The sequence below is a fragment of the Mercurialis annua genome, linkage group LG3 (genome assembly GCF_937616625.2).
Source record: "Mercurialis annua linkage group LG3, ddMerAnnu1.2, whole genome shotgun sequence".
NCBI lineage: Eukaryota > Viridiplantae > Streptophyta > Magnoliopsida > Malpighiales > Euphorbiaceae > Mercurialis > Mercurialis annua.
Window position 1 is genome coordinate 16,174,748 of NC_065572.1, and position 17,868 is coordinate 16,192,615.

At 40.7% G+C, this 17,868-nt stretch overlaps 10 non-coding genes across 10 annotated transcripts; all 10 read right to left on the reverse strand.

Moving 5' to 3' along the window:
- Positions 1–6,192: 6,192 nt before the first annotated feature.
- Positions 6,193–6,311, reverse strand: LOC126675937 (5S ribosomal RNA). The gene has a single exon (XR_007640121.1). It is a non-coding gene; the product is annotated as a 5S ribosomal RNA (ribosomal RNA).
- A 241-nt stretch (positions 6,312–6,552) lies between these two features.
- LOC126675935 (5S ribosomal RNA) lies at positions 6,553–6,671 on the reverse strand. The gene has a single exon (XR_007640119.1). It is a non-coding gene; the product is annotated as a 5S ribosomal RNA (ribosomal RNA).
- A 227-nt stretch (positions 6,672–6,898) lies between these two features.
- LOC126675845 (5S ribosomal RNA) lies at positions 6,899–7,017 on the reverse strand. Its single transcript, XR_007640034.1, has one exon. It is a non-coding gene; the product is annotated as a 5S ribosomal RNA (ribosomal RNA).
- Positions 7,018–7,230: 213 nt separating this feature from the next.
- On the reverse strand, positions 7,231–7,349 carry LOC126675635 (5S ribosomal RNA). The gene has a single exon (XR_007639836.1). It is a non-coding gene; the product is annotated as a 5S ribosomal RNA (ribosomal RNA).
- Positions 7,350–7,569: 220 nt separating this feature from the next.
- On the reverse strand, positions 7,570–7,688 carry LOC126675876 (5S ribosomal RNA). The gene has a single exon (XR_007640063.1). It is a non-coding gene; the product is annotated as a 5S ribosomal RNA (ribosomal RNA).
- Positions 7,689–7,908: 220 nt separating this feature from the next.
- On the reverse strand, positions 7,909–8,027 carry LOC126675847 (5S ribosomal RNA). The gene has a single exon (XR_007640036.1). It is a non-coding gene; the product is annotated as a 5S ribosomal RNA (ribosomal RNA).
- Positions 8,028–8,240: 213 nt separating this feature from the next.
- On the reverse strand, positions 8,241–8,359 carry LOC126675636 (5S ribosomal RNA). The gene has a single exon (XR_007639837.1). It is a non-coding gene; the product is annotated as a 5S ribosomal RNA (ribosomal RNA).
- Positions 8,360–8,586: 227 nt separating this feature from the next.
- On the reverse strand, positions 8,587–8,705 carry LOC126675835 (5S ribosomal RNA). Its single transcript, XR_007640025.1, has one exon. It is a non-coding gene; the product is annotated as a 5S ribosomal RNA (ribosomal RNA).
- A 220-nt stretch (positions 8,706–8,925) lies between these two features.
- LOC126675582 (5S ribosomal RNA) lies at positions 8,926–9,044 on the reverse strand. Its single transcript, XR_007639785.1, has one exon. It is a non-coding gene; the product is annotated as a 5S ribosomal RNA (ribosomal RNA).
- Positions 9,045–9,264: 220 nt separating this feature from the next.
- On the reverse strand, positions 9,265–9,383 carry LOC126675773 (5S ribosomal RNA). The gene has a single exon (XR_007639966.1). It is a non-coding gene; the product is annotated as a 5S ribosomal RNA (ribosomal RNA).
- Between the last annotated feature and the right edge of the window lie 8,485 nt (positions 9,384–17,868).

The window sequence follows — 17,868 nt, forward strand, 5'->3', positions numbered from 1 at the left end:
GACAACAAGTAATATGTACAATCAATATGTACTGCTGTCTAGGCTACGACTCTGTCAACTCGGGACCACTACTGCAGCATTCACAGAAGTCAGAAACTATACATACACAGCTGACTTCTGGACTTCAAAATTGGCTTCTAGCTAAGTCCACAAACTAAGCACCTGAAAGACATCAAAAGTGAGGGGTCAGTATTTGGAAAAATACTGAGTGAGTTTGCATTTACTGACGGTATTAATATAAAAACATAGCATCGCATCACAAGAAAACCATAATATAAAATATATAAACATGTATTTGATCCGTACGAAACTAATATCCTAGCATGCGACATTACTTTCAAATAGTCAAATCATACTAATCCAGATAGTCCGACCCGGGAGTGCTAACACTCTACTCATCGATCGAGACATATCTCTTAATCCTAAAGTGTGAGTCCAACTCACTAGATACGGGGACTCCAGACTACACCGTAGCCGAGTGCTCACTCATATCGAATTCATTATCCAACTTCGAAATTCATATTCAAATCATGCCATACATATCAAATAATTTCTCAAATGCAAACACACTAGACCGACTCGATACTGGTGATCACACAGCCTATTGACACCCAATAGGTAGCTAGTTTCTTCGGATCGCATACTAGTTCTCGTATATAACTTAATAGAAACATATAACATTTCAATCAAATCATATAACATGCGATGCGTATAAACAGTATATATATATATATCTATATAAAATAACTTTAAGATATAATACACGAAAGTAAAATACAACTCACAGTGACCGCAATCCAATCAATGACGTGGTCTATGAAATGATATGCCCTCGCTGTCCCACGTCTACTGACCTCTCTGCTAGCTAACACGTCTGATACATAATAATTAATGTTTAATATTAGACGTGAACCTCGTGTTCTAATACATATAATACTTTAAATTTTAGGGTTACATTTTATTCTTAATATTATTTGTGAACTCGATATTACTTTATCGTATTCACGATATATCCAACTCTATTTCTCGTATTCGAGAAACGTATACTATCTTTAACGTTTTCCATTATCGTTGCCCACGTAAAACATCGAGCTACAACTTCACTGTTTAAATTATTGGGGTCCTTAATCATTTTTAGGGTCTAATATTCGAAATCATTCCGATGAAGTTTCAAGGAGTTTTCAGGACAATGCGCAGGTGCTGCCTGCACACTGACACTGTTTAGTAAAACGACGATCTCTCCCAATTGAACCGTTGGATCTAGATGAAATTTGACAGAGGCGTTCCTAAGGGGCAAATCTATAAACTGACCGTTGGAATTTTGCATCTGACAAGTTTTAAGTAGTGTGCGAACGCACACAATAAGTGTGTGAACGGACACCCTAAAATTTAAGGAGTGTGTGAACGCACACTCAATGTGTGCGAACGCACACCCGTGGTGCACGGTCGTGCACCACATTCACAGCCCCCGGAAAGTCGTTTTCCGGGGCTTTTCAACCATCCTGACGTACTATACATTCAACTATACAAAACCCGCATCTCGGTTTCTTCAAAAACGCCATAATAACATCAAAAACGTCAAATTCACTATCAATATGCTATTTCATTAAAAGAGACCACTAAACTGAAATTTCAACCATAACTCTCGACCTCTTACCTCAATTTGATGCCCGGAGATGATAGACCTTTCAATTCCGAAGAAATCGCCGCGAAAATCGCTCGAATCGGACGTCGAACGGAGAAACGGCGGCGAAACGACGGTATCGATCGAATTTTCTCTCGCCTTCTCCAGATGCTTCTATTCCTTATTATTCATATTTCTTTCCTTTTATGTTTTGGTAAAAATACAACTTTGGTCCTTGTTCTTTTTGTTTATTATCATTTATCCTTTAAACTTTTCTTTTGTACGATTTAGTACATAACTAAATCGTTAAATTCTTTTATTATGACTCATACGTATTATTTATATCCAATAAATAATACGAAACTCGATATTAATACTTTCCCGTTAAAACCTACAAATTTCCATTTTCGACCCCTAGTGGCTAAATTACCACTTTAGTCCCTGCAATTTAATTTGAGCTTTTCGTGACATTTTTCCTCTTAATTCCAATTCGGACTTTTGAATTGAAATATAATATTAAATTCTCCGCACTAATCTTTTCCAAAACCGACCTGTTAAAACTTATTTATCTTAATCTTATCGGAAAACTTTCCGATAACGCCACTCTGGCGAGTGCAAACTGGACACGTGGTCCAGTTAGATAATTAAACATTTTTGGGGTATTACATTCTTCCCCCCTTATAAAAATTCGTCCTCGAATTTTTATAAAACTTGTTGGGATCTTAAAAGTATACTTATTCTTTTCTTAACGTCCATTGCTATGCATCGATTGTAGTTTCTTCTTTTACTTTGACTTTTAGCTCTCTTCTTATAGCTTCCTGCCATTGTATAGTTAAGACTTTTCTTATTGTTACTTTCGTCTCGTCTATTGTCTTTCCAAAATGGTATGGCTTGAACGTAACCTCAATATTGAGACCTTTGTTCCTTATCACATAATTATCACTAATCATTGTTTAATGTTCTCTCGATTCATCATTTCCTTCTTAGTTGCTATCGGGTTATTACTCTTCTCCTTTATATGTGAGTAATCACGACGTATCGGCTACATCCCTAATGGCATACTTACTTCATTCATATTTTTATGAGTATTCCCTCTTGTAATCATAATCCACGGTTATGATCTTTACTGTCGTTTACCGCTGCCACTTTTCTTTCTTAGCTGGTTCTTGTCATTTCTTATTCCTTTCTACTGTTATCTAACACTTTGTTCCTTATTATCCAATCTTTTTCAATTTGCACCTTGTCTATCATGTTTACTGTTTCTTAACGTAGTTGAGTCTGTTATCCTTTTTTACTATCTTCAATTCTTCCTTCCTTTGCTTTTTTAAGCTATCGTGAACTTCACGCCGTTTTGTTGGTCATAATCTTTCGTTCTTTACCATTATTTTAAACGTTTCATTTCACGTTATTTTCAATCGTATAGCTTATATAGTTGCCCTTGTTTACTAGTACTACTCGTATTCTTATCTTCTTCACTTCCCTCTAGTTGTTCCTTTGAAGTTCATCTCGAATCTCTTATTGACTTTTTAGTCAATGATGTTCTTCCTTTACGTCACAGTTCCCTATTCATGATGGCCTCATAAGAATCTTATATGTTTCTTTAGCATTTAACTATTTCAAGAATCCTTATCGCTAATTAGCCTTCGCTTAACTTCATCTTTATCTTTAATCTTTGACTAATTCAGTAGAACCTTAATAACTTATTTACTTTCTTTATCGTTATTCCTTCTTACCGTATAAACAACTCTGTTTTTCATCTTACTCTTCTGCTTCTTACTCTCGAATAGTTTCACGACTTTATCGTAACTCCAAAATTAGGGAATAGTTTCGATATTGTTGTCCTATATCCCTTGTGCTTCTTTAGCATTTATATCAAGGTTCTAATTGTCTTTTAAACAACTTACTTTCTGTGTGTTAGTATCACCTCTCGTTCTTATGACACCGTGGCTTCTTAGATACAGTTCACTCCTATCTATCCAATTGCGATGATATATCATTTTATCCTTTACTTACTGTATTCGTTACGTCTTTCCTCTGTTTATAATAGCTCCAGTATTGCTATTCTATCCTGGTAATCCTTCTGACATATCTCTAGAACTCTTCATTTCTCTAATCATCTTACTAAATTTTGAGGGTATATGAGTTCCTTCATTATACTTTCTTTCATATTATCCATCATTCTTATATTTACTGACACGTATGCCTATACGTGTGCCTTTCTCCTTATACTAGAATTTTATAACTTAACTTTCCTCTTTCTGTTAACACAACTTACAACTCTTAATGCTGATATTAGTGACTTCACTCAATATCAGTCAATTAACATCATTTGTTTCTTGATCTATCAAATTTCGAACTTTCACATCTTACAAAATCGTCTTCTTCGTCGTTTCATATCCTTTCTCTTTCTACTTCTGTATCTTCAAACATCGATATTAATAAGATTATATATCCTTTAACATTCTATGTTCCTCACTCATATTATTGTCTTCTCGTTCTTATACTTTTAATTTCTCTCCTCCAATACGTCCTTCTATTGCTACGTTATTTATCTCAACATAAGAGTAATCATTATATTCTTTATTCTGTTATTGGGGTTTGTTTTACAAGTCTTACTCTTATTTATTAGGAATCTTTTATTATCTGTTGTAGAGTTTCACATCTGAGTTCACTTACAAAACCAATACGATTTTGAAAACATCTTTTTGGCTAGCTAACACTTTAAATCACTTTTCATAAATCGTTTGAAATCGTTAGTACAATTGTAGCTCAGAGTGATGACGCCTCTCATCACCAAAGAGTCGCTCAAAATCGCATTTTTCTGAATTACTATAAAGATATAATGCATGATCTACATTTTGAAAATCATTTTCTTATGCATTCCTATCGTGATTATGCAATGTCACATGCGATGTCTGAGCACAATTGTACCTTGAAAAATCATAAAAACTTTCAAATTTTTTCATAAAATCGTAAGTTTACTCTAGATTGTACACTCTGCGACTATTAACGGCTTTCTTTATACGTATTGGGTATATTTCAAATTTTTGTATTGCTGTCACTTTCTGACGTTTTACTGACTATTCCTCTGTCACATCACTTCTTTTTCCATATTTCCAATAACTCAATTCAATTCAAAATTTTCACTGCTGTAATCACCACGTCCGCTTCTTCAACATACTGCATTATGTCATATATAAATGCAGGTACCGATGTTCCACATCGATTTCCCCTTCCAGTAATCTATCTTTTCCTTTACAGCTTCTAGAACGTAATATAGGAATTACGTTCACGGCAAATGCATTATGTGGTGTGTATTATATTATTGCTTTTGTAAGTTATGTTTATATATTCTTTTATTTGTCGCGTGTTAATTAACATTGCTTCCCATAGGTTCTCACTTTCTGAGGTATCATCCTATAGGCATATCCTAATACTGAAATTCTATTATGCAATGCAGCAAACATATACATAACAATGCAAACACATTAACACATATTCACAAAGCATGTAAATCGTCGATACCTGGAGGTGCCTGATGCGGAACGCTAGGTTCCCTAATAACTACGTCTGTGTGTCGACCCCTAACTGTTCTACCGGAGTTACTTCCGCCTCTTTGCACAAAGTAGGGGTTGGTCCTAACTCTGGAGGATGTGTTGACGTAGTCCCGATGGTACTCACGTCTAAAATAGAAGGGTCGTACTGGATCGCCCCTCCACTCATGCTCAGTCTCGATCCTACGAGCCATCATAGTGAGCGTCCCAAAATGTTATCCTACGTTTTCATATAGCTCACCGAACTCAGGTCCTAAACCTCTGATATATCTACGGTTGATGGTTCTATTACCTTCATTCAGATCAGGAACTCCCTCAACCATTCACAGAAAATCAGCAGAATACAAACCTACTGTTAGCATTCCTCGAGAAAAGGAGCGCATCTGTCTCCTAACTTGGTCTAGAGCTATATGTGCCTGACTATTTGCTATATCTGCATCTTCTCTCAAATCACGGTACCTCTGTACCCTAGACCAGAAATGCTCGCTTCTATACTGTTCAACATCTGACTCTTCCAACAGTTCCTCTTCTTCATACTCTTCCTCCTGAGGATCTTCTTCTTCTATATCCTCTTCTATATCCTCCTCAGGATCCTCCTCCGGATCTTCCTCGGGATCCTCCTCCGGATCTTCCTCTGGATCTTCCTCCGGATTTTCCTCTGGTTCCTCCTCATCTGCTTCACTATATTCTATTTCTGGCGAGTGTATCCTATTTCTATTCCATTATGATAAATTTCTGGCGATCTCCTATTATCTGCGTGGAATCCGGTGCATTAGTGCTGGTATGATCTAACCCGTCATACGTTGCACGATCATCGTATATATCTGCTGCGTTGCAACTCATTCAACCAAAATAAAAACTATCTTTAAAAGTATGTTTTGGTCCCTGAACTTTTTCCATTATTTCCCGTTTAGTCCCTGACTTGCAATTCATCGTTACTCGTTTCTCGTTTTTTTTATCTCTCGGCGCTAATAATAACAAAAAATGCAGACGCGGACTGCAAAAATGCAAAAAGGGGTGCAACACGAGGAATTCCCAGGAGGTCAACCAACCTAGTATTGCTCTCGCCCAAGAACGTTAAACTTTGAAGTTCTGATGGGATCCGGTGCATTAGTGCTGGTATGATTGCACCCGTCATACCTTGCACGATCATCGTATATATCTGCTGCGTTGCATCTCATTCAACCAAAATAAAAACTATCTTTAGAAGTACGTTTTGGTCCCTAAACTTTTTCCATTATTTCCCGTTTAGTCCCTGACTTGCAATTCATCGTTACTCGTTATTCGTTACTAGTTACTCATTACTCGTTTTGTTTATCTCTCGGCGCTAATAATAACAAAAAATGCAGGCGCGGACCGCAAAAATGCAAAAAAGGGGTGCAACACGAGGACTTTCCAAGAGGTCACCGATCCTAATACTGCTCTCGCCCAAGCACGTTTAACTTCGTAGTTCTGATGGGATCCGGTGCATTAGTGCTTGTATGATCGCACCCGTCATACCTTGCACGATCATCGTATGTATCTGCTGCGTTGCAACTCATTCAACCAAAATAAAAACTATCTTTAAAAGTACCTTTTGGTCCCTGAACCTTTTCCATTATTTCCCGTTTAGTCCCTGACTTGCAGTTGCTCGTTGCTCGTTGCTCGTTGCTCGTTTTGTTTATCACTCGGCGCTAATAATAGCAGAAAATGCAGGCGCGGACCGCAAAAATGCAAAAAAGGGGTGCAACACGAGGACTTCCCAGGAGGTCACCCATCCTAGTACTGCTCTCGCCCAAGCACGTTTTACTTCGGAGTTTTGATGGGATCCGGTGCATTAGTGCTGGTATGATAGCACCCGTCATACCTTGCACGATCATCGTATGTATCTGCTGCGTTGCAACTCATTCAACCAAAATAAAAACTATCTTTAAAAGTACCTTTTGGTCCCTGAACTTTTTCCATTATTTCCCGTTTAGTCCCTGACTTGCAGTTGCTCGTTGCTTGTTTTGTTTATCACTCGGCGCTAATAAGAGCAGAAAATGCAGGCGCGTACCGAAAAAATGCAAAAAAGGGGTGCAACACGAGGACTTCCCAAGAGGTCACCCATCCTAGTACTGCTCTCGCCCAAGCACGTTTTACTTCGGAGTTCTGATGGGATCCGGTGCATTAGTGCTGGTATGATCGCACCCGTCATACCTTGCACGATCATCGTATGTATCTGCTGCGTTGCAACTCATTCAATCAAAATAAAAACTATCTTTAAAAGTACCTTTTGGTCCCTAAACTTTTTCCATTATTTCCCGTTTAGTCCCTGACTTGCAGTTGCTCGTTGCTCGTTGCTCGTTTTGTTTATCTCTCGGCGCTAATAATAGAAGAAAATGCAGGCGCGGACCGCAAAAATTCAAAAAAGGGGTGCAACACGAGGACTTCCCAGGAGGTCATTTATCCTAGTACTGCTCTCGCCCAAGCACGTTTAACTTCGGAGTTCTGATGGGATCCGGTGCATTAGTGCTGGTATGATCGCACCCTTCATACCTTGCACGATCATCGTATGTATCTGCTGCGTTGCAACTCATTCAACCAAAATAAAACCTATCTTTAAAAGTACGTTTTGGTCCTTGAACGTTTTCCATTATTTCTCGTTTAGTCCCTGACTTGCAGTTGCTCGTAGCTCGTTGCTCGTTTTGTTTATCTCTCGACGCTAATAATAGCAGAAAATGCAGGCGCGGACCGCAAAAATGAAAAAAAGGGGTGCAACACGAGGACTTCCCAGGAGGTCACCCATCCTAGTACTGCTCTCGCCCAAGCACGTTTTACTTCGGAGTTTTGATGGGATCCGGTGCATTAGTGCTGGTATGATAGCACCCGTCATACCTTGCACGATCATCGTATGTATCTGCTGCGTTGCAACTCATTCAACCAAAATAAAAACTATCTTTAAAAGTACCTTTTGGTCCCTGAACTTTTTCCATTATTTCCCGTTTAGTCCCTGACTTGCAGTTGCTCGTTGCTTGTTTTGTTTATCACTCGGCGCTAATAAGAGCAGAAAATGCAGGCGCGTACCGAAAAAATGCAAAAAAGGGGTGCAACACGAGGACTTCCCAAGAGGTCACCCATCCTAGTACTGCTCTCGCCCAAGCACGTTTTACTTCGGAGTTCTGATGGGATCCGGTGCATTAGTGCTGGTATGATCGCACCCGTCATACCTTGCACGATCATCGTATGTATCTGCTGCGTTGCAACTCATTCAATCAAAATAAAAACTATCTTTAAAAGTACCTTTTGGTCCCTAAACTTTTTCCATTATTTCCCGTTTAGTCCCTGACTTGCAGTTGCTCGTTGCTCGTTGCTCGTTGCTCGTTTTGTTTATCTCTCGGCGCTAATAATAGCAGAAAATGCAGGCGCGGACCGCCAAAATGCAAAAAAGGGGTGCAACACGAGGACTTCCCAGGAGGTCACCCATCCTAGTACTGCTCTCGCCCAAGCACGTTTATCTTCGGAGTTATGATGGGATCCGGTGCATTAGTGCTGGTATGATCGCACCCGTCATACCTTGCACGATCATCGTATGTATCTGCTGCGTTGCAACTCATTCAACCAAAATAAAACCTATCTTTAAAAGTACGTTTTGGTCCCTGAACTTTTTCCATTATTTCCCGTTTAGTCCCTGACTTGCAGTTGCTCGTTGCTCGTTGCTCGTTTTGTTTATCTCTCGGCGCTAATAATAGAAGAAAATGCAGGCGCGGACCGGAAAAATGCAAAAAAGGGGTGCAACACGAGGACTTCCCAGGAGGTCACCCATCCTAGTACTGCTCTCGCCCAAGCACGTTTGACTTCGGAGTTCTGATGGGATCCGGTGCATTAGTGCTGGTATGATCGCACCCGTTATACCTTGCACGATCATCGTATGTATCTGCTGCGTTGCAACTCATTCAACCAAAATAAAACCTATCTTTAAAAGTACGTTTTGGTCCCTGAACGTTTTCCATTATTTCCCGCTTAGTCCCTGACTTGCAGTTGCTCGTTGCTCGTTGCTCGTTTTGTTTATCTCTCGGCGCTAATAATAGCAGAAAATGCAGGCGCGGACCGCAAAAATGCAAAAAAGGGGTGCAACACGAGGACTTCCCAGGAGGTCACCCATCCTAGTATTGCTCTCGCCCAAGCACGTTTGACTTCGGAGTTCTGATGGGATCCGGTGCATTAATGCTGGTATGATCGCACCCGTCATACCTTGCACGATCATCGTATATATCTGCTGCGTTGCAACTCATTCAACCAAAATAAAAATGTCACGACCCATTTTCATGAATCGCGACCGGCGCTAGGGTATGGGTAATGTAGTACCGAAACCCGTAGCTAGCCTTTCATTTAATACATAAACACATAAACCTGCAGGAAACCAATGCTCGGGGGCAACACCGAGTTACTCTACCTGGTCTCGAGAGCTGTGCTCACACCGAGTTACAACAATTCCATATATACCTTACCCAGATAAATACCGGTGCGCACGCAGTCCTAATGATGCCCATTAGGTAGCATGTTCCAATTAGAAGCCATAATATTAAAACAGTTCGAAATATACGTACAGTATATATTTAATATTAAAATAACAATTTACTTAATAAAGCGGTAAATAGTAAATACAAACTCACTGCTTGCTAATCCACGTGAATACCGTCAAGAAACTAATCCTAGTTCGCCTCTGAAGCACGAACAGTAGACGGGTCTAGACAAATAAAATAATTATTAAAAACAGACCCTAACTCTAGAGAGTACTAGACACCACATAGGACTAGCACAAATAACATGTCGGAATAAACAATCCAAGGCACACACAAATAATTCACATTAGATAATAAAGCCCAATTAATAATAGTCTATTGAGTTCTCACTTAAAAATCCAATTTATAAATATTATTTAATAATCTTTAAATAATAAATAATTTCCAAATAGTGGGTTAGCCGAGTTATCACAAACTACCAAGCTAACCTCACTTGTCAGGTGACCCAAGTCTAACCCGAATCAAAACGTTTATCAAATATAAATCCAAGTTTATATTTATAAAATAAATTAACAAAATAATAATCCATTTTAAAAGCGGAACTCAATAACTTCAAATGCAAGTAACCCAAGTTACAAACCAAAAATCTAACCATTTTAAATTTATAAAAGTTTAGGGACTAAATTGTACTTTAGTCAATTTGATATCCGAAATCAAATTAATTGCTTTTCTTTATAATTAAAACCAACCATAAAGTTATTAACCAAAAATCCACTTAATTGAGTTATAAACTAAGTTCAGGGGCTAAATTGTAATTAAGCCAATTTCGTGCCAAATTGATATTCAAAAATAAATATAATTACCCGACTAATTATATTAATTTAAGCTATAAAAATTTAACGTATAAAATGTACCCATTTAAAATCAAAGTTATTATCGAAACAAATGAATAAAACTTAAAGGATCAAATAAATTCAAACAAAACATATCAATGATCAAAGTGGCAAAAAGACCATCTTCTTCATTCAAAAGCAGTAACCCGCCAAGTCATGGAAATAAGCCATCAATTCAACTTTTACTTACAGAATCTTGAATCTCAATTTAACCAAGCCTTTAATCATAACTCTAAGTATTTACACAATCTCAGAAACGCAATCTTAGGCAACAATCATGAATCAATGTAATACCGAACTAATCTTAACAACGAAACCAAGAACAATCGATTTCCTACGGATCCGAATTGACTACGATCATGACAACAATTTTGATGAAAACCGACTTTAGAATCATTCAAACTAAAGTAATAGAGAGTAAGAATCCATCTAAGGATCTAAGAACAATGGCAGTAACCCAAAAATACTAAGAACAGTTAAGGCAAACAAACAAAACGGAAACCGTACGGCGATTGAAACGGGATTGATTACGTACCGTTTTGCAAAATCGAGATAGGAAAACGTAGGTATGTGAGTCTAGAACGTCTGAGATCAAACGGAATCAATTTCGATCTAGAAACGAACAAGAACGAATCAACTTACGCAAAGCCGTTCAAAAGCAAAATCTGAAATAAAAAGGAATTATAACACTTACTGAACAGCGATCTTTGGAGGATAATTACGGATTTAATACTCAGCGAATGAACAAACGAAAAGCGGCTAGGGTTTGTTTGCAGTGTGATGAAGAATTTCTGTTCAGAAGTCGGCTTAAAATAACGTAGGGAAGTGGGCCGTAAACGAGATCGAAAATGGCTGGGCGGAGGGGTCCAATCTGCTGATTGGTTCTCGAACGAGAACAGCCCTTTTGGGCTTGGTTCTCGTTCGAGAACCACCTGGTCTCGAACGAGACCAGACCCTGAACTGGATTCTCGTTCGAGAATCCAATTTTTCGAACGGGAATTCAGTTATTTCTATTTTTTTTTATATTTTGATTAAAAAAATTTAATGGTTAAACCACATATTAACCCACTCACGAACCAACACGAACCCGACCCCAAACCTCGATTTTTATAATTCAAAACGATCGGAAAAGTTGTCGGAAAAACGCTTAAAATTTACGGGGTATTACATTCTCCCCAACTAATTAAAAATTCGTCCTCGAATTTAACATGATAAGAAATTCACACCAGAACAACACGTAACACAAGTAAAAATCATAAAAGTCACAAAAACCAAGATATCGTACCTAACGGAAATAGAAAAGGATAGCGATTCCGCATATCCGACTCGGTCTCCCAAGTACACTCCTCTACAGAATGATTGCGCCAGAGAACTTTGACCATCGGAATATCCTTGTTCCGCAATTTACGCACTTGCGTATCAACAATCTCAACTGGCTGCTCCTCATAGGACAACTCCTGGTCAATCTCAACACTCTGAGGCACAATCACGTGCGAAGGATCAGAAATGCACTTTCTCAACATAGAAACATGAAACACAGGATGTACTAACGACATGTCTGGCGGCAGAACCAGACGATAAGCCACAGCTCCAATCCTCTCTGAAATCTCATAAGGACCAATATACCTCAGCGCCAACTTCCCTTTGACACCAAAACGAACCACGCCCTTCATAGGCGAAACCCGAAGAAACACGAAATCACCAACATGAAACTCAATGTCTTTCCTCTTCGGATCAGCATAACTCTTATGCCGACTAAAAGCAGTCCCTAACCTCCGTTTGATCAACGGTACCTTCTCTGAGGTAATCTGAATAATCTCCGCTCCCAAGAGTTTACGCTCTCCGACCTCCTCCCAACAGATAGGAGATCTACACTTGCGCCCGTACAAAGCCTCATACGGCGCCATCTCGATACTCGCGTGGTAACTGTTGTTATAAGAAAACTCAATCAACGGCAAATGAGTATCCCAGCTACCCCGAAAATCAAGAACACACATCCTGAGCATATCCTCCAACGTCTGAATAGTCCTCTCAGACTGACCGTCAGTCTGAGGATGAAAAGCTGTACTGAAATCCAATCGAGAACCCAAGGATTCCTGTAACGCTTTCCAGAACCTCGAAGTAAACACAGAACCTCTGTCTGAAACAATAGAAACCGGTACACCATGCAAACTGACAATCCTGTCGATGTACAACTGAGCCAACCTCGAAGCAGTATACGAAACCTTAATCGGAAGGAAATGAGCTGACTTGGTCATACGGTCAACTATAACCCAGATGGAATCGTATCCCTGTCGAGTACGTGGTAAACCAACCACAAAATCCATAGCAATCCGCTCCCACTTCCATTCTGGAATAGGTAGTGGTTGCAGATAACCAAAAGGTCTCTGATGCTCCAGCTTCACCTGCTGGCACGTCAGACACTTAGAAACATACTCAGCCACATCCTTCTTCATCCCGCTCCACCAATAGGTACCCTTTAGATCATGGTACATCTTAGTAGAACCCGGATGAACACTATAAGCAGACTTGTACGCTTCTTCCAGAATCTGGTCTCTCAAACCATCTGAGTCCGGAACACACAATCTCGAACCATGTCTCAGAACACCATCCACAAAAGTAAACTCAGAATTCCCATCCTGCTGAACCTCCTCAATAATCCGTTTCAACTGTGGATCCTCAGCTTGTAAAGCTTTGATCCGATCAATCAAAACAGGTTGCACTTGTAGCTGTGCTAACAAACAACCAGCCTGAGAAATCTGTAAACCATAGCCCGAAGCTATCAAACTGTGCCACTCTCTAACCATGGGTCTACGCCCAATCTCAGAAATATGAGCCAAGCTGTCCGAAGACTTGCGACTCAACGCATCGGCTACCACATTAGCCTTACCAGGATGGTACTGAATAGTACATTCGTAGTCTTTCAGCAACTCTAACCACCTCCTCTGTCTCAAGTTCAACTCTCTCTGATCAAAGATATATTTCAGACTCTTATGATCAGTGAAAATCTCACAAGTAGCACCATACAAATAATGTCTCCAGTTTTTCAGTGCAAAAACCACAGCTGCCAACTCTAAATCATGAGTAGGGTAATTCACCTCATGCTTCTTCAATTGTCTGGAAGCATAGGCAATCACCTGTCCATGTTGCATCAGAACGCAACCCAAACCAATCCGAGACGCATCACAATACACTGTGAAACCATCAATGCCAGAAGGCAATGCCAAAACCGGAGCTGTAGTCAAAATCTCCTTGAGCTTCTCAAAGCTCGCCTCGCACTTGTCAGTCCGCTCAAACTTGACACCCTTCTGTGTCAGTTTAGTCAAAGGTGCAGATATTCTGGAGAAATCTTGCACGAATCGACGATAGTAGCCAGCTAAACCCAGAAAACTTCTGATCTCGGTAACTGACATTGGCCTTTGCCAATCCATGACCGCCTCAATCTTCTTCGGATCAACCTTGATCCCATCTTTCGACACCACGTGTCCTAGAAAGGTAACCTGATCCAACCAGAACTCACATTTTGAGAACTTAGCATACAACTGATCCTCACGCAACGTCTGTAGTATAGTCCTCAAATGATAAGCATGCTCCTCCTCACTCCGAGAATAGATCAAAATGTCATCAATGAAGACGATAACAAATTGATCCAAAAACGGCTTGGACACTCTGTTCATCATATCCATACACGCTGCTGGTGCGTTCGTCAGACCAAAGGATATAACCAGAAACTCAAAATGTCCATAACGAGTCCGAAAAGCAGTCTTAGTCACATCTGCATCACGGATCCGTAGCTGATGATACCCAGACCTCAAATCAATCTTGGAAAAACACTTCGCACCCTGCAACTGGTCAAACAGATCATCGATGCGAGGAAGAGGATATCTGTTCTTGACAGTAGCCTTGTTCAACTGTCTGTAGTCGATACACAGTCGAAAGGAACCGTCTTTCTTCTTTACAAACAGAACTGGAGCACCCCATAGAGAAGTACTCGGTCTGATGAACCCGCTATCCAACAACTCTTGTAACTGGTCCTTCAACTCCTTCAGCTCTGCAGGAGCCATCCGATACGGCGGTATCGAAATCGGAGCTGTACCAGAAACCACATCAATGCAAAACTCAATATCACGATCAGGTGGTAATCCAGGCAATTCCTCTGGAAACACATCAGTGAACTCATTCACTATCGGAACACTATGCATATCACCACTACTAGTCTCTAAATCACGAACCACAGCAAGAAAACCTTGGCAACCCTTGCCTAACATCCGCTTCGCCTTGATGGCGGAAATCAGATTCCTAGGTGTCTCTGCCTTTTCTCCCTGAAAGGAAAAAGGTAGATCACCTGGAATCCTGAACTCGACTGACTTCCCTCGACAGTCAATAGAAGCAAAGTGGCGTGACAACCAGTCCATCCCCAAGATAACATCAAAAGAAAGAACGTCAAGTACAATCAAATCAGCACATAATTCTCTACCCTGAATAACCACTGGACAAGAAGGATAAACGACGTCCACTACTACACCTTCAGACATAGGTGTAGACACAGCTAGAGGTTCACTCAAAACAGATGGTGCCATACCCAATTTCCCAGCAAAACATGTAGATACAAACGAATGGGTTGCACCCGCATCAAATAACACTAAAGCATCTATAAAAGAAATCAGAATGGTACCTTGCACCACAGCATTTGATGCACGCGCATCCTGAGGAGTAAGTGCGAACACTCTGGCCTGACCCTGCGGCTACTGCTGCGAACTCTGTCCAGTACCATAACCGTTGGAACCTTTACCGCCGTTACCACGGCCACCAAAACCTCTGCCACCAGACCACGGCCCCGCTGGCCACCAAAAGATGCTGCAGGTTGAGAGTACCCTACAGACTGTGTAAACGCAGGTCTCTGCTGCTGATAAGATGACTGCGCCACACTGGAGTTAGACGTCTGCTGTCCAGATGTCGGACACTCCCTGGAGAAATGACCCGGCTGGCCACAAGTAAAACAACCTCCAGGAGCTAACTGACACTGACCATAGTGCCTGCGTCTGCAATTCTGGCAGAACAGAATGTTCGATCCACCACTGTGCACGCGTCCTGAACCACGGTTGCTCCCACTGCTACTGGAACTGTACGGAGCACTCCTGGCACTATGCCTCCCTTTGTTGTGAGTCCGTCGACTTCCCCTGTTGGCCTGAGAAGAGCCACTGTAGTAATTCCCACTACTATGCTGCACTGGGGCCTGCTGCCCCCCACTAGGAAGATCACTCTTTCCCTTTTGATTCTGGAAAGGGTCAGAGATCGTCCCAAACTGAACCATTGAATTCTCCATCCGTCGCGCACTATCCACTAACCGGGCAAACTCCATGTTTGTCCCTTATCAGCAAAGGGAGAAACTCCGAGCCTAAACCCCTAATATAACGGTCGTTCACTCGCTCTTGATCACCCTGAAGATCTGTAGCAAACCGCCCCAAACGTACAAACTCCGTAGTGTAGTCTGTCACTGATCTATCCCCCTTCTTCAAATTTAGCAGCTTTTCTCTGAAACTCTCAGTAACAGAGAAGGGTAGATAGTAACCTCTGAACCTGATCACAAAATCAGCCCAAGACAAAGTATCCATAACTGGTCTGATGTTATCGCGACACCAGTCCTTAGCTGGACCCTTCAGCGACATCTCCACAAGCATCACTGATTGACGATCAGAAGCTTGAATCCTCTGACTGTTGTACTCAAATTCCTCCAAAAAGTCAAGAGCATCCCCAGTACTATCAAAAGAAGTCGGATTCAACTTCAAGTAGGTCATCACCAACTCTCTGTCTGTTGGAATATGACCGACACCAGCAAGTCCACCAATACCAGCTACAGCACCAGCCTGAGGTTGCTGTTGCTGCGCTAGCTGACCCAGTACAGTACACTGATTCTGCAGAAGAGCCTGGTTGTTCTGCATCTCGACAATCCCAGCTAAGAAAGTAGTGAAGTCGAACGCTTGCATGTTTGGTGCTTGTTGCACCTCTGGTGCCTGCTGCACATTCGGTGCCTGAACACCTGCTGCACCACGTCCTCTAGCTCCACCTCTACCAGCACCAGCTCCTCTGCCTCTACCAGCACCTCTACCTCTGCCAGCACCTCCACCTCGACCACGTCCAGCATTAGCCTGAACTGGTGGCACGTTCTGATCGACTTCCTTGGAAATCGCATCATCAGCCACAGCTTCTTGCTCTGCCGCAGCACGAGCACGAGTACGAACAACGTTGTCCATATCCTAAGATTGAACAACAACAGTTTAAATAACAGATATTTCATACCCAAGTATGAACAAAACAAGCAACATATAAGATTCCCCAAGAAATCAACAGCAAAAACTATTCACCCAAGTGAAATAAAATTAACATTTAACAGCATCAAATCAACATATAATGACTGACTCAACGCAATCCTATTGGTGTAGGCAGAATGTTTTAAAATTATAAGATGACGTTTTTAAAGACATGACAGAATCCTATATCCGCAGTAGTTCCTAAGACACAACCATACTTAACAGAGTAAACACATAGCAAGCAAATGGCCTTGGTTTGAAACCAAAGCTCTGATACCAAGTTTGTCACGACCCATTTTCATGAATCGCGACCGGCGCTAGGGTATTGGTAATGTAGTACCGAAACCCGTAGCTAGCCTTTCATTTAATACATAAACACATAAACCTGCAGGAAACCAATGCTCGGGGGCAACCGAGACTTCAGCCTAAAACTAGCAGTTATAATATTCAACAGTTAATATAACATACTTATTCAATTCCGAGACTAAAATAGATTCATCATAAACCAATGTAACAATATAGCATGCCAAAGCAATATAACCAATCGAACCAATTCGACAAAATAAATAATAATAATAATAAAGACGTCTAGTTACTACTGCGGTCTAAGAATAAAACAGTTTCACAGTTCTACTAAAATAAATGGAACCTCCGAGGAAAAGTAAATGCGGAGATCACCAGACTCTCTCAGATCATAACCCTGGGGAAAATTTGGAAAACAACGGGGTCAGATATACTGAGATGAGTTCATACCACTATTTACATTTATTAAGTGGAAAACCTTTAAAACATTTAAAACATTTAATGACAATATTACGGATAATAGTTGGAACCCTAATCCATAATTCTAAATAATAAACATAATCCAATAGGTCTGGTCCCGAGAGCTGAGCTACACCGAGTTACCACTGACCACACTTATACCAGAGTCCCGAGAGCTGAGCTACACCGAGTTACTCTACCTGGTCCCGAGAGCTGTGCTCACACCGAGTTACCACAATT